Genomic DNA, 15,609 nt, shown 5'->3' with positions numbered 1-15,609 from the left:
GGGCAGCGCGAGGGTAACGCTGCAGCATTAGAAATCGCCACCACATATCGGCCATGCGAGCACGACGTCGAGGCAGGCTGGCAGGCAGGCAGGAAGGGTGGCAGGCAAGCCGGCCGGCGGTCAGCCGCGGCCACACAGCACCACCGTAAACGAAGTACATCCTCATTATGCTTCGTTGTGACAATGACGTGATGGTTTGTGCCGGTCACCGTCGATTCCCCCTCCTCTTGGCTCTCTCTCTCTCTCTCTCGCTCTCACTCTCTCCCTTCCACCCACTTCGGCCCAAAAGAGGCCATCCGGTGGTCGGTCGGTCCGGTGTCAGTTCTCCTGCCTGATTGACTTCTGAGAAGGAAACGGATCCAGTCAATCCGCGGGCGCCATGTTGCGTTTTAAGTTTGCGCGGGGCCAAGCGGCCGGGGACACACACACACACACACGAATCTAAGCAAAACCACCCCCCCAACGAGCTGCATGATATCGTGACGTCCGCTTTCTACTTTCTTAGCCACTCCACGGCGCTTGGAAGGAAGGAACGTGGAATCGGAGCAGTGCGGATGTGCGTCATACATACACGACGGGGAACGACGGTGGGGTTTGTGGTCGATTGTGTTTGGGTCCGAGACGTGAAAGAATTTGCATTGTTCCACACACGCGCGCCCGCGCGCGCGCGCGCACCGTTTCCTGGAGCGCTGAGAATCGGAATCGAAAGTCTATCGATCCGTCGACCATAAACGCCAACGGCCAACGTCACATCCATCCATCCATCCATCCATCCATCGAGGCCAACCGGATGTAGCCGAACGCGCCGCCATAACCCTGGTTCGAGCACAATCGAGCAACAATATCTTGTGCCGCCCCGCCCGAAATGGGTGCGAGCGAGTGAATTCACTTATGGCAAACGGTTCCGTCGGCTACTTTCGAAGACAATGTCGGTGGTCGGACTGATCGCGTCCTTTTTGCATTTGCAGGGTGTAAAAAATGCTGCGAGAACGCTGCGAGGACACATCGGCTGTTTGCAAAAGCAAGAGAGAGAGAGAGAGCGCGAGAGAGAGAGAGAGAGAGAGAGAGAGAGAGAGAGAGAGAGAGAGAGAGAGAGAGAGGTTATGACACAATCCGGTGCTACAAAACCGGACGATCATCTGGTGATCTTGTGTTCCGGATTCCGAACGGACTAGAGCGGCAGAGGCAGGCAGGCGACAATATGGAATTAACGGCTTTACGCCGCACGCCAGCACATCGTTTGAAAGATGACGTTTCGTATGACGAACGGCCAAAAAGGAAGAGAACGACGGTGACGACGAGGACGACAACGACGGCGAGGACGGTAATGGTTACGGGGTCGGCTTTCGGCGACCGTTCCGAGCGAAACATCTGGATCGCACATGCCAGAACAAGGCGCTGCTCATTCGCCCGGGGGGATTCTGAACGCCGACGATCCGTGACGGACACGGAACACCAAGGCACACACACACACACACACACATACACGACTGCAAAACATGCGCTCAGAAAGGCGGCAGTTCTGACAGCGAAAAGTGCCGGGCGAACCAGAGTTTTGTCGGAAGTTTGTGACACTCAAAGGTTGTCCGCGTCCCCGTCCACCCCACCCATCCATCCCAGCTCGATCCAAGGTTAAGCAAGCCCGAAATGTGACCAACATGTTGTCAATAAATAGGGCCCTCCACTACGCAGTTATCATTGGATTTCCTTGTTGATGCTAGGCCCGTCGCAGCATAGGTTTGGTAAACAAAAGCAATCGAGAATGTAACTTCAATCAGGATATATTCATAAAAGTCTCGGTATAGTGTGGCTATCGTAGGCTACTAGATCACTGTTGGTAGTGGTATTGGCCTACGTCAGAAACATCACCATACAAACAGTGCGCCAGGTTACTTTGTATCCCTTCAAACATATTCAATGCTCCATACTGTATGTTGCTAGGTGACATTTCGATCACTGGTTGCTTTTTGTTGAAATACTTATTTTTGGCACAACTTTGCGTTCGACTTTGATCGACAAAAACTACAGCAAATGGCGTCCATCCCGAGCGTGGTGTTTGATTTTATGAATGAAATGCAAACATTGCATCGCATCGCCGCCACTACTGCTGCTAGCGACAAGAGAACACGACGACGACGACGACGGCGACGACTGCGCAAGATGCGCGTGCGATCTTCGGCGATCGGCGCGAAACAGGTTTCGAGCGGAAGCGTCCCAACAACCGGCAGAGGCAGCGGCACACACTCGGACGTGCGTAACGCTGTGGCCGGAGTCGGTCGGTAGAACTCCCTGGCCCGGTGGGTGGGGAAGATTAATGTTGCAGATCTATCTCATCGTCTACCCCCCCGTGTATATGCTCCCAACGCCATTGCCGGACCGTTGCACCCGTTGCATCCGGTCCACCGATCAGCGGGCCGACCGATAGGCGGGCATCCTGCGGCCAAAGGAAGGAGCCGTCGAAACGAAGGACGAAGAAACGACAGGTAGCAATTCCAGGTCGCACCGCACCGATCCCCTACTGCTGCTGCTGCTCCTGCTGCTGCTACCCCTGAAAGGTGTTGGCCAAGTGATCAGCAACATAAATCATTCGCCTTTTGCCGCACCGCGTCCTGAGCGTGATTGCGATCGGCTGGACACTCGTTTCCCGCTCCCACTTTCGGTCGTTTCCTGTAAGTCGGTAATTATTCTGCGAAGTAGCGCATCCCATGCGCGCCTTGCTCGCCGAACGGACGGACCTCGGGCACTTCCGGCCACTTTCCTACGAAAAAACGGCCACACTAGACTGGACCAGAAGCGATGCCCTTTGCTCGGAAAGATCTGGCACGAGTGCATGATTCCATGTTGAATGTTGTAATGTCCAGGATCATATACAGAATGTGCAATCTATATGTTGCATCTTCATACAAAACATTGCCCATGGTCCATGCTGAGACTTTGCTGGTCTGCTAGAATGCTTTGCGATCCACATTCGGATTCTAAACCACACCAATGCGACCTCTGCACTGGATACTAGGGATCGGTTCGACCAACGGGGTTTGCGGTCGCCCCATAAACCGACTGGGTTTATGCCCTGGTACGCCGACCTTACCTTCAAGCCCCTCGAAATGACCGCGCGCCAAGATGAGGAAAGGCGGAATGGCATCATTTCAACCGGACCATATAAGCTTCAATTGAAAAATTGCGTCCCCATCGTGGTCCATCGTGCGGGCATCGTGAATTGCAATGCTGCCGGTGAGTGGGGACCTGGCCCCGGGCATGGCAATTGCCAGATTCCGGTACAGTTACAGGCCGAGATCTGGACTCACCGCTCTGCGGTAGAACGGACCGTTGTGTACTGCTGCAAACACGTACATCTACTACGAGATTTCCTAGACTCTGGCAGTGCTTTGCAGTGCAGTTGGCCTGGAGTACCGGATGTACGTCACAATGAAGTTGCGCTCAGAGTTTTAAAAATGTCAAAATATTTGTAAAAAAAACTTCCACGTTTCGAGTGCAACAGAAAATGAACCGTCTGCTTGGATACATCGGCCTACTACAATACATTTTAAGTAATGTTCCTCTCTAGCTCTGCATAAATGTCAGAAGATTCGACAGGTTCTGGATTAGCTTTACATCATTATAACCGATACCCAAAGGGGACTGGCCGGATTAGTTTCATTTTCAGGGAAAGTTTAGAAAATGCAGGAGGACGGTGCACAGCGCGTCGGTCCACATCAATGAGACGCGGCGATGGATTAAAGCCAACACAAATAGCAGCATTGTTGTCTTTTTTTTTAATCCAGAGCATCTGCTTAATATGTGCGATGGTATGGGGCCCAAAAGTAATAACACTTTTGCGACGTTGGATTTGATCCAGCAGCGCAGCGCGGAGATAAAGATTACAATCTTGGCGCTCCGAAGATCACACACCAGTCTCGGTTCCACCGAAAGCAAGTCCGATTTTTGTGGGAGGGTGAACAGCAACGATGGTATTGTGTACCGAAAACAAAATAAGAAAAAAAAAATCCGCCACGAGCAACGGCGGCAGCCAGCGGCAGCATTTGCCTGATCGTCGTCGTCGTCGTCGTCGTCGTCGTCGCCGTCGTTGCCGTTGGGGTGAGGTTTTTGTTTCCTTTTTTCCTGTTTTGCGCGCGCCCGCCACCGCCGTTTCCATTCATTACACGCGCCGAGCCATTCATTACACACCGTGTGGTTTCATTCATAAAAACGGCCACTCATTCGCTGCTGGTACTCATTCAACCGCGCACGCACACACACACACACACACACACACACACACACCGTCTCGCTGCTCGGACAGACCACACGCACACCACGAGCGCACGGAAACCGACGCTACCCACACATTTCGGTTTTGGCTTCGGCGCAGCCCCAGCAAGCAAAGTCACTCCTGCTTGTGGGAGAAATCGGGCCACCATCGGAGCGAAATTCAGTCTCTGGTATATGCATACAGTGCGCTATAATACATCGGAGACCGAATGGAGACCCAAATGGGCCGACTAGATTAAAGAGCCAAAGTCGGGCTTGATCCTGTTGTTCTCTCTTTATTTCCTCCATTATTATGGTATTTAATGCCTTCCGTAACACGAACCAAATGCTTTGATGTGTTTGCAAGCTACTTAACTCGATGTGAAAATGCTCAGGAACATCGAACTCTGTTACATCATTAGCATTGCATCGTACAATGCAAATGTTTTTTTTTACTTACTATTCGGACGACGTAAACATCTATGGCAAACACTTGGTTGCACTTGTACTTTACCAGCGACAGCATACTTTACGAGCTTTAACAAAATGACGTTACTCTTTCACAATCATGTCTCTTCGTTTCGGCTAATGATTTAGCGTACTCAATATGCAAATTGCAAAGCAGAATATCGCTCGATGTCGCGTCGCCATCCTCGAGCGCTATCATCGGCACTCACTTCTGCTCACTGGGTACCTCACCGCACCACACGCACACACTCAGCGGAATGCACGGCTCTCACCACCACTAGCACGACTCGGGCACTCATCTCGGCCATTCATACATTCAGCATAGCCAGGGCCAGCTTAGACAGGCGCCATTATTTTCCGAGAAACCGTTGAGGAACGACGACGGCTGATTTCGGTGCGTCTCTCGCGCGGCGGCATCCAACGGTGACGGCGAATCACGGCGACCGCCATCAGAGGCAAATCAGAGGGAAACCGAACCAACTGGTTGGTGGTTCCTCAATCACGTTACTTTCCCCCTCCTTTCGGTACGCTAGTAGGCTCGTGAATTAGGCCTCGCGTTTCTTTCTGGTGTTCCGGTAGCAGTAGCAGCAGCAGCAGCAGCAGGACGCTGAACAGTGCTGAAAAGTGTGTGGCCCAAGGCAAGGCAAAGGCAAAGGCAAAGGCAAAGGCAGGGCAAAACGTGTGTGAAGCAGCGTGCGTGTGTTTGTGTCTGGGTGTGTGTGTGTGTTCGGAAGACAGCCGAGGCGCGCGCGCGACGGAAAAGATCACCACGCGAGAGGAGGCAGCAGCAGGCTCCTCCTCCCATCCATCCCCCCCGTTCACGACAGAAGGCGCCCCGCGTTGTTGTTGGCACGTAACTTCGCGCAGCACCAGCATCAGGGCATCAGCAGAGAGCAGAGCAGAGTAGGCGTGCATCTCGACGACAGCATCACAGCATCAGAGGCAGCAGCAGCAGCAGCCGTGCAGTGGTGGAGTCATTCAGGCCACGAGTTATTTCTCGCGAACATCATCCACACTAACAGCGCGCACACATACACGAACGTGGAACGGGCGCGCGCGTGAGGGTGTCGTGCTCTGGTAGTGCACGATTGATCATCGGCCTGTACACGTGTATCTCTCTCTCGGTGTCTCTTGTGTGCGTGCGTGCGTGCGTGTGTGTGCATAGGTGGGCGCGGTAAAGGGTGAAGGAAACCGAAGAAACCGGAAGTTCGTTCGGTCGTCCTGTCCTGCACATTGTGCACTTTGTGTGGTTCGTCGGTTGTGTTGAAGCAACCCATGTGCGTGTGTGTGCTCTGTCCATATATGTATCCCATATCTGTGTATGTGCGCCAGCGGGCACATAGCTTGTTCAAGCAAGCCATGAAGCATTGTGTAGCTGGCCCCCAGTGTTGCTGAGAGAGAGGAGGGTGGCCCCCGCCGAGGTGTCCCTCCGAGTGTGTTTTGTCAACTTTCCACTAGTGAAAGCAAGTGGCGGTGCATCCGGCGACGGTTTCGCGCTTTCCACGCGCGCTACAACCAGCAGCAGCAGCAGCAGCAACGGCAACCAACGGCAAAAGCGCCAGTGTCCGCGATCGAGCGAGCGATCGTGAGTGAAGCAAGAGGGGGGGAAACGCAAGGCGACACACCACGAGGGCGCGCACGGGAGTTGGAGCAACGCAACGCAAGAGTGATGCAGTGGTGCAATAATGTGTGTTCGTTGAATGTTGCTGTTGATGAAGAAAATAAGTTCTTAAGAAAGTGGGTTTGAGCGAAAGCGAAAGCAAAGCGCATACCGCCGCATACAGAGGGTGGAGTAGTGCGGGCACCAGCGACAACGACGACGACCCCGACGACGATGGAGCATGATGAAGGTTGCCGGAGGAGCAGCAGTAGCAACCGCAGCAGTAGCCGGAAAAGCGTGAATACGACGTCCCAAACGGTGGTGCAATAGAGTGGGAAGAGAAACAAAAGCAAAGTTGGCCGCGCACACCACTGTGTGGTTTTTGGTGGCACCAGGAGAGAGAAAGAGAGAGCCAGGGCCTGCTGTTCTTGCATTTTTTTTTTCTTTCGAAATCGGGCTAACAGGCACCAGCAGCCAATTGCCAGTGTACGTGTACGTGTACGTGTGCATCTGTGTGCCCATCCGTCCTCCGTGGTCCGTGGTGTGGTGATTAGATTAGAGGCGAGACGAGAGGATCAGGCGGTCGAAATTATAGTTCCTTCTTCGAGGAGAGAGGTGATGTTAAGACGACACGCGTCTTTCGGTGTTGAGATGTTCGGTTGTGTGTTTGACGCGTGAAAAGAAGAGTAAAAGAAAAGCGGGAGCGAGCAGTGAAGAAGTTACCGTGCGAGATCCGATGTGTCCTGTGTATGTCCTTTGAGAGCATTTCCTAGCGTGTGGTTTTGTGTGCGTGTGTGTGTCTACAAATAGAGAGTAGTGTTTTTTTGTATGAATTGTGTGTGCGTCTGTGTGCATCGCAATAACGCAACAATACAGCTAACAAGCCAGCATCAGCAGCAGCAGCAGCAGCAGCAAGCGGAAGTCGACAATCAAAGGTCGGTGGTCGGTCGGTGGTCTCTCTGTCTCGGTAGCCGACTAGCACAGCGGCATCATCCGCCCTTCCGACAGCGACGACACAGATACCGGAACGAGAAGGGAAAACGTCAAAGTCCACGGCGAGCCCACAACACACGGTCTTTAATTGCTTATTCATTATGTAAGTGTCCCGTTTAGCGTTAGTAGTTACGAAACGAAACATACATACACCTTCTGGGTCTGGGTCCTAAGATTCATTCCGCGACGGGGATGAGATGCACTCTTCCGCGCAGCAATCCTTCCACATTCCTCGATGACCACATCGTGCGTGCGTCGTCGTGTCACCGCGCATCGTGGCGGTGCACGTGTTTCCGCTTATCACATTCTCGAGCACCCCCCGTCTCGGTACGGAACGCCGTGGCAGGCGGCGTGTTCATGAAAATGGGGCCACGGAGTGGAGGAAAAATGGAGAAAACCGTGTCGTCGTACTCGTCTTCCGGTGTTCCTCCAGCGTTCTTCTGCAATCAAGCGCATTTCCTTTCGTTTCGTTGCTCGTACCACACCGCGCGGTGATACCACGCTGGTGGTGGGGCGACTGTGCGTGTGTCCGCGGCTGTGCGTGTGTGTGTGCACGGCGGCGACACAAACACAAGACGCGTACATCGCGCGACACCGATAACCGGCCCCAGAGGCCCCAGTTCCCGGGTGTGCGATGGTGACGGTTGGAGGGGGTGGGGGGTAGGTGATGTGGAAGCTGATAACGGCGGTCTAACGGCGATCTTGCCTCCTTCTTTCGCTTTCTCTGCTCACTATCTCTCACTCTCTTTCTCATGCTATCGCTGTCGGTGCCTCTTTTTCACTCCTTCGTACTGTGTGCTGCTGATCGTTGCTGTAATCAGTTTCAATTGATGATTCTCCCCCGGTGTTTTCTTCCCTTTTTGGTGGTCGCTTTCAATGCGAACGACGACGGGGCACACAACTCCTCTAGCAGCCGCGGGACCACCGCGCATTGCTGCTGCCTGATTGTGTTGCTTCCTCCCGCTACTCCTTCTCCTCCTTCTCTTCCTCTTACTCCTCTTTGGAGTTTCCCATTGAGACAACACGCAGCAACCGCGCACACATCTGTATGTGTGTGTGTTTGCTTGTGAATGGGGTTTCCGTTGGGTCGTCGGCGTTGTTCAGCTCGTGCTCGCAAACAACCGGAAGTTGTCACTTCCGGTTGCGGATGGGAACGACGGGGAGTGGTGGGGGGGTCGGCGAAATTGATACGCACACGCATCATCCATCGTTCGTTCCAGTGTGGTGACCGTTTCTTCGTAGTTGTGCCCGATTTTGGTCGATCTCTGGTGCTACAGTGGCGAGCATCCGATTGGCCATCGACAACGATCGATGCTCCCGATTTACATCCCGCAGCGTACCATACACACACACACGTACAACCACACAGAGATACTCAATGATCGTATCTGTTCCTCGCTCTGTATGTATGTCTCAACCCTACAAGCAATCGATTGTAATGTGATGATGGGGGATAGAATTCGAATTCTTTTATGAATGAAAAATGTCACCTACCACACGCCCGCAGACACAGACACAGACACAGGCACCACCATCATCATCATCATCATCACCATCGGCAGCATCACCAGCATCAGCAGCAGCAGCAGCAGCTGTCACCATCACTCGTGGCTCGAACTCTTCGTTCGCCATCGACGCGTTGAAAGCGCTCGCGCACATACATGCACACTTACACACACACACATTGCTTGCGTGTGTGCTGCTGCACAATACAGCCAACAAGGACGGCGAGGGTCCGGGTACAATTGGCCCCCTCCCCCTCCCCTCGCGCTCTGACGATCACATTCCTCCGCAACTCGCAACTGCTTTTGTGTATGCGCGGCTTCATTCATGCGTCGGTGAAGCAGGGGGCGGGGAGGGGGGGGGGGAGGTGAGTGGAATAGAAGGGGATGGTTATATGCTAGTTTTGTCCGAACTCTGGCCCGCTCGTGTGCTGATACGCTGGTACGACGCATGCTGCGTGTGTGTATGTTGTTGTTGATTGGAATGGCCTCGAAATACATACCACCTCGATCTCGATACGGTGTGCCGTGAACGGCCGCTGCGTGCTTTGGTGTGTATGTGTGTGTGTGTGTGTGTGTGTGTGTGTGGGTCGTAGTTTCCGAGAACGACCCGAGAACGATCGGTTCTCTCTCCGCTTCAGGTGATCGATCGAAGTTTAATCGAGCACAACACTCCGCTCGTAACGTACGATCGTAAAGGAGAGAAGCAAGCTAATCATGAAGCAGATACGCACGTCCAAAGGGAGAGGGGGGGGGGGGGGAGTGCGCGGTGTGCTTTGTTTGCCAACCAGCTTACCCCACCCCACTCGTCACACCACTGAGGGGCTTCTCTGTTCTCTCCGAGCACGATGTGCGGCTAGCAAACACCTGGTCCGGTAGCTTCTGGCGTGACAAACACTTACAGAGACCTTCTTTGTCACAATTCCGATGCACTGCGTCGCTAGGAAGAACGACATGCGCAGCCTACTGACGTTCTGCGGGATTTACTACGAAACATATAAACCCCAATGGCTGCCCGATGACTTGATTGTGCCACAGATTGTCAATCTCTCTCTTTGACAGTTCGTTGGCTTGCTGGCTCGTTGGCAAAAAAAAACAACAGTTGATAGTGTGTCAGCGACGACTAGCGAGATCCGGTGGTGATCGTGGCTCAAAACGACGATGCCCTCTCGGCCTGCTGCTGCCGGCCTGCACAAACACCCATTGCTCGTCGTTGCTGATGCTGCCTTGGATGTGGGGTATCGAGCGGAAATGATCATAATCGACTTCCGCAGTTTATGCCATTGAAATGGTAAGGAATGAAGAGAGAAAAAAAAACGAGGGAAAAAACTGTCATCGCCTGAGGTTGTGTAGAGAGGGTAGCACACACACACACACACACACACACACACACACACGCACACAGACACCGTGAAGACCAACCGTACAGTAATGGGAGTTGATTCATGATTATCAATCGACGGCGGAAGCGAACGATTGTCGCTCGTCGAATGGTGATTACATACTCTTCGCTCGCTCGCTGCCACTCGCTCTGAAGTGAGTTTGTGCGGCGAGGGGGGGGGGGTCAATCCCAGGAGGGGAGGGCGGGGAGGACTTCCTCAAGGGCTTCCACTTTTTCTTCTGCCACTCGTTGTGGCTGTGTGCCCTGCCGGTCCCTCTCCCCGTACCACACCCCGGGTTGTTTGCGGTCTCGCGCATATCAACTACTCTGCGCTGCTCTGGCTGCTCCGGCTGCTCCGGCTGCTGCTGCTGCCGCGTGTTCAACTTGGCGGTTGTAACGGTGTCAATGGAAGTCGCGATCGTAAACCATCCCGTCCCTCCGTCCGCCCGTCCGTCCCCGTGGCTAATGCTCCTTTTCTTAACCCGTCCTCAACCCTGCTTGGTTGTGCGCGCGCGTGTGTGTGTGTTCCATTTAACCGGTTCCGCCGTGCCCAGCCAGGGGTCTTTCGCTCGCTCGTTCGCTCTGCTGCCTTTTCTTGGGAGACCCGAGACGCGAGAATCATATGGCATTCATTAGCGACCGCAGCAGCAGCAGCAACACCGGGGGCGTTCTAATGGTTCTTTGTTCGACGGTGCTTCGGTTGGGCCTATGTGTTTGACCGAGTAGTCAACCAGTCAGCCTGCCAGCCTACATTCTTGGTGTTTCCATATAAATGTGCAATGTACAACGCCACTACGGCACGGCACGGCACGCGCTGTAAACTGGAGAAGCATTATAAGGTCAAGGCTTGCTGTGATTATGGAAACACAACTTTATGCATCCATATTCATTGTGATATCTTAGCAGCCACTGCGCCAGCTGCTCCGTGATTTCATCTCCTCCGTCCGTAACTCCTCGGTCATGGGACAGTTCGACGCCCAGTAAGCCTCGCGCTGCTCTAGGCGTTAAGCCTACATGAAATTTGCGCAAACCATGGCCACAGTGCGTTAATTTCGCCTCCAGAAATTGCACCTCAGCATCGCCTTCTTGTTCTTGTTTCACCTGCAAACAGCCAATCACAGTGAGCATGATATGCACCGTTTCGTAACCTCCCCGCCCCACCCGGGGGCCGATGATTGTTGCCATTGATCCGTTCGTTTCTACCGCAGGAAGACGGGAGGGAAAAGTGGGAAAGGGAATGGGTGATGGGCATGGACACGCTGGGGTCAACCGGGGGTAAGGGCTCGGTTACCACCACCGTGCGATAGGGAAGTCGAGCGAAAACCGACGTCGCCGCCGCCGTCGTCGTCGTCGTCATCGTCACGGTCGCGCGCTCGGTCAGCCGGTTGAGTCGCCGATTTCTGCACTTTTGTGTCCACCGCTGCAGAAATATCACCGTAAAAGAGTTGAACGAACGAGCATCCGGCCACACCAAAGGCCGACACACACACACACACACGAACGTGCGCGGGCACTTTTGCTCCAAGCCCCAGCCCCCAGGCAGTTGGCATGTTTCGCAATTCCGGCGCTCGCTGCTCCAGCTCATTGTTTGATTAACACCAGCACCAGCACTACCACCATCACCACCACCACCATCAGCATCAGCGGCACCGATTTCCAGCGTTTTTCCCTTTCGCGTGCGGGGTTCTGGCTGACTCGGATTTCATTCGACTTCTTGACCACGGCGCGATGAACGGGATACGCGGTGGTTCGGTTCTGGCATCGCTGCCGCTGCTGGTTTGCGCCTTGATTGTGGTTGGTTGGTTGGTTGGTTGGTTGGCCAGCAAGCAATTCCACCAACACCAATTGCTCTGGCTTGCACCAAAGACATATCGGGTACGGTCCCATGTGTGTCGGTGGCGAAGACGACGACGACGACGACGGTGGTGGTGCTGCGGGAGTTTAAAAATAAAATCACACTCCTGCGCGAATTCGCTCCGCTCGAATCTCTCGCACCAGCAGCAGCAGCAGCGGCAACAGCACACGCACACCCTCGGCACCACGGCCACGGCACCTTCCTGCCTTGCCGTGTGTAATTGATTTGTTTATTTTCGTTGCAAACGGTTCGGACCAAACGAGGATCGAGCCGGAGGCCTTCTGGTCAGGCCAGAATCTCGCCTCACAGCGCAACAACCATTTAGCAGCAGCAGAATCGACGATCGCAGGAGGCCAGCAAAACGGCGTGCACGTTGTTCATATCTGTGTGCGTGTGTGCGTGTCTGTGGATCGAAGTGCGCCTCGCCTCGTTTGTTTGTTTATTTTCCGCCGATTTTTACATTCCATCACTTCGATCCCGCACATTTTTTGCCACACATTTCTGCTGCTGTTTCTGTTGTTGTTGTTGTTGCATTTGCTTGTCTTTCCGTTGTCTCTTGGGCTGTTGTTTTGGTTGTTTCCACCAGGTGGTGGTGGACAATCACAAAGTAGCCAATTGCCAATCACCTCGTCTGTTGCGGCGGCGCCCCACCAACGGAATCCAAGTTTCACTGTCGTCGCACAAACTACCGACGGGGTTTTCGGACATTCGCACTCGCAGCAGCAGCAGCAGCAGCAGCGATCCGTAGCAGCGCATCGATTTGCGAGAAACGTCATCCGATTCAGCGAGACCTTGAGTGAGTGAAGCGAGATGCGAGATGATAGCGCGAGATGGGAAGTGAGATGTGAGTAAGCGAGCCCCCACTCGGTATGTGTGTTCGAGCGTTCGTTTGCGCAGGTGCACCAGCCAGGAGGATGATTGATGAAATACGATCCCTGCGGTTTCGGCTGCTGAATGGAGCGGAAGAGGATATAAGGAGGAGGATGTGGGGGCGGCCGGATCTATCTGGCTCTCGAAAGTGAGCTGGAAAGAGAGAACACCAGAAGTGAGACAGCTGGTGAGCGCATCGCCTTCCGTGAGCAGTGAGAGTGGAGAAAGGCGGGCGACGACCACAAACGCAAAAGACGAGCAGAAAAGATGGAAAAAAAAGCAAAATCATCTCATTCGCCAGAATCCATCCTCGCGCCATGGTTCCACCTCGCATCCGGTTGTTGTTTTTTGGGTTTCCATTCAATTTAGACAACCGGACTCGAGTGGCAGCGACTAATGGTACTGGGAGTGGGTGTGTGTGTGTGTGTGTGTGTGTGTGTGTGCTCGCGTGTGGTGTGTTCCTCCTGTTTCTCATGCATTTTTCACGGTCACCACCACCATCATCATCGTCGCGGCGGCGGCAAGAAGGCGTTACCGGATGCGCCATAAGGATCCCTGTGTCCTTGCGCGCTCTCTCTCTCTCTCTCGCGCGCACTCACTCTTGTCCTTTGCTTCGAATGAACGTGGAGACGCATAGAATTGGTCGGTTGGTGTGCAAAGGAACGCTGGCAAAAGGCCAGCTGCTACTCGTCTTCTCTCGTTTTCTTTCTATCTCTCTCTGTCTGTCTCTTTTATGCACTCCTTCTGCGCGATGCACAAGGACACCTCGAGAAGAGAGAGAGAAAAAAGGGAAGCGGCCAAGGGACGAGGACTCGATCGAAAGACTCTTACACTGGTAGCGGATGGAAACCCCTCGAAGCGGCGAACTTCTCCTTCATTTCCTTTTCCCGCCTGGTCCGCCATCTATAGAGGACTTCCGGTCGGGAGTGGTACCCGTATGCGTGGGAGAAAGCTGCATCCAACTTGAATCAATTGTCCTTCGTCCTCTCTCTCTCTCTCTCTCTTTCTCGGCATCGTCGACGCCAGCTGGTCCCTCTCTCTATCTCTTCGTTCCTATAGTAGGCTCCACTAGGCGTGGGAATAGACGTTCGAACCGGAAACGGTGTCTTCGGTGTCGGAACGCGACACGTGTTTTGCGTGGGAATCCTACCGGTTCCCTGTTCCTACTTCGCGATTTCGAGATCGAATGATCCTCGGTCTCAAGACCGCATAATACGCGACTCGACTACTAAACTCGAGTGCGCCCAGGTAGACGCTTCCGGCGTTCGGCCACACCACCATTTTCTGCTGGAAACGACCACAAGCAAAACAAAAAAGGGCCACGGCCACGACACGACGGGACCACTGGTTGGTGGTGGTGATATTGCGTGGCGAGGGTGGGCGAAGGCGTGAGCGAAGAAGGAGGAAGGGGAGTTCTCGCACCGCGCGCGCTCAGCTCAGCGCCCAAAGGTCGATAACCTTGTTTACTCGCGCCGGGGCCTCCTCATCATGTTGTGTAGAGCATCACCATCATCATCATCATCCCCGGCTGGCAGGCAATGGTCCCGTTCCTCCTGGCAGCATAAATGATCGTACCCCAGGCCACAGCAACAGCAACAGCAGCAGCACCAGTAGCAGCACTTCGTCTTCGCCTTCTTCTCGCTTCTCGCTCTCATGCTCTGCATGCTGGCATCCCTTTCTCCTCCGCCCTCTCGCGATCACGTGAAAGCGTTGGATGGAAGGGCGAATGGAGGGAGAGGAGGAGGAGGGATCCGTAAGATCAGAAGCTGCGTCGTTGCTGCAGCATCATCCCCATCATCATCATCATCATCATCATCCGCTTCAGCGTTTGGGTTGGTCGTGCTCCGTCGACAACGACGACCTCGTCGTCGTCATCTTGTAAGATCACTCCCTTCGATCGCTCGCAAGAACCGCTTCGCGATCGCGCGAAGGAAAATCCATTTCGGTTTACTACCGAATCACGGCACGGCCTCTGAATGCTGCTGTTGCTGCTGCGGCATTGCACAACAGTAGCACAAGCGTACAGCAACAGCAGAAGCAGGGCCTGTGCGCGTCGTATTCATTCAAAAACCGTTCGCGTTCCCTGCTGCTGCTGCTGCTGCACACGACGATCCCCGAGAGTAGATCGAGCCAAAACAATGCGCGCCCTGGCTGTGAGTGTGTGTGTGTGTGTATGTGTATGCGTGCACGCTGACCGATGCTGGCAGCAGCAGCAGCAGCAGCAGCAGGTTTTGGTTGTTGGTTGGTGGCAGCTTCAGCAGCAGAGACGCAGAGAGAGAGAGAGCGGGGTTCAGCTGTTTGATGGCAAGCCAGCCAGCGAGCCAGAGAGCCAGCGAGCAGCTTCTGTTGTTACACACTGTCCGCGCGCCTGCACCACCGTCTCTTCGGTGTCGGTCGGTTTGCTGTCCTCACCACTCCACGAAGCGAGATCGGATGCCGTGATGATGCCGAGCATGGTTTAGGCGGAGAAGAAGGAGGAGAAGAAGGAGAAGGGGTTGGCAAATCCGGTTCCCTTGGCGCGCGCGCGCGCGCTCGCGATCGTTCCACCGCTTGTGCGCACACACACACAGATCGCGACGATGTGTACGTGTGTATGTGTGTGTGTGTGTTTGCTAGCCGATCACCTTCCCCCGTGTTTGTCTCTTCCTTGCCCTTTATCTCGCTCTCTCTCTCTCTGTTACTCGTTGTCCAA

The 15,609-nt window shown here is 54.1% G+C and overlaps 1 protein-coding gene across 2 annotated transcripts in view; it reads left to right on the top strand.

Moving 5' to 3' along the window:
• The first annotated feature begins 5,059 nt into the window (after positions 1-5,059).
• Positions 5,060-15,609, top strand: part of LOC125955793 (protein sprouty) — a 25,183-nt gene continuing 14,633 nt past the window's right edge. For both annotated transcript variants that reach the window (XM_049686980.1, XM_049686979.1), the window contains exon 1: positions 5,060-7,412. The gene's annotated coding sequence lies outside the window, so the exon portion shown is untranslated. The remainder of the gene's footprint in view (positions 7,413-15,609) is intronic.

Source organism: Anopheles darlingi, chromosome 3 (genome assembly GCF_943734745.1).
Source record: "Anopheles darlingi chromosome 3, idAnoDarlMG_H_01, whole genome shotgun sequence".
Taxonomy (NCBI): domain Eukaryota; kingdom Metazoa; phylum Arthropoda; class Insecta; order Diptera; family Culicidae; genus Anopheles; species Anopheles darlingi.
Note: the sequence above shows the minus strand (reverse complement) of the source record. Positions and strands in the feature narration are given on the sequence as shown.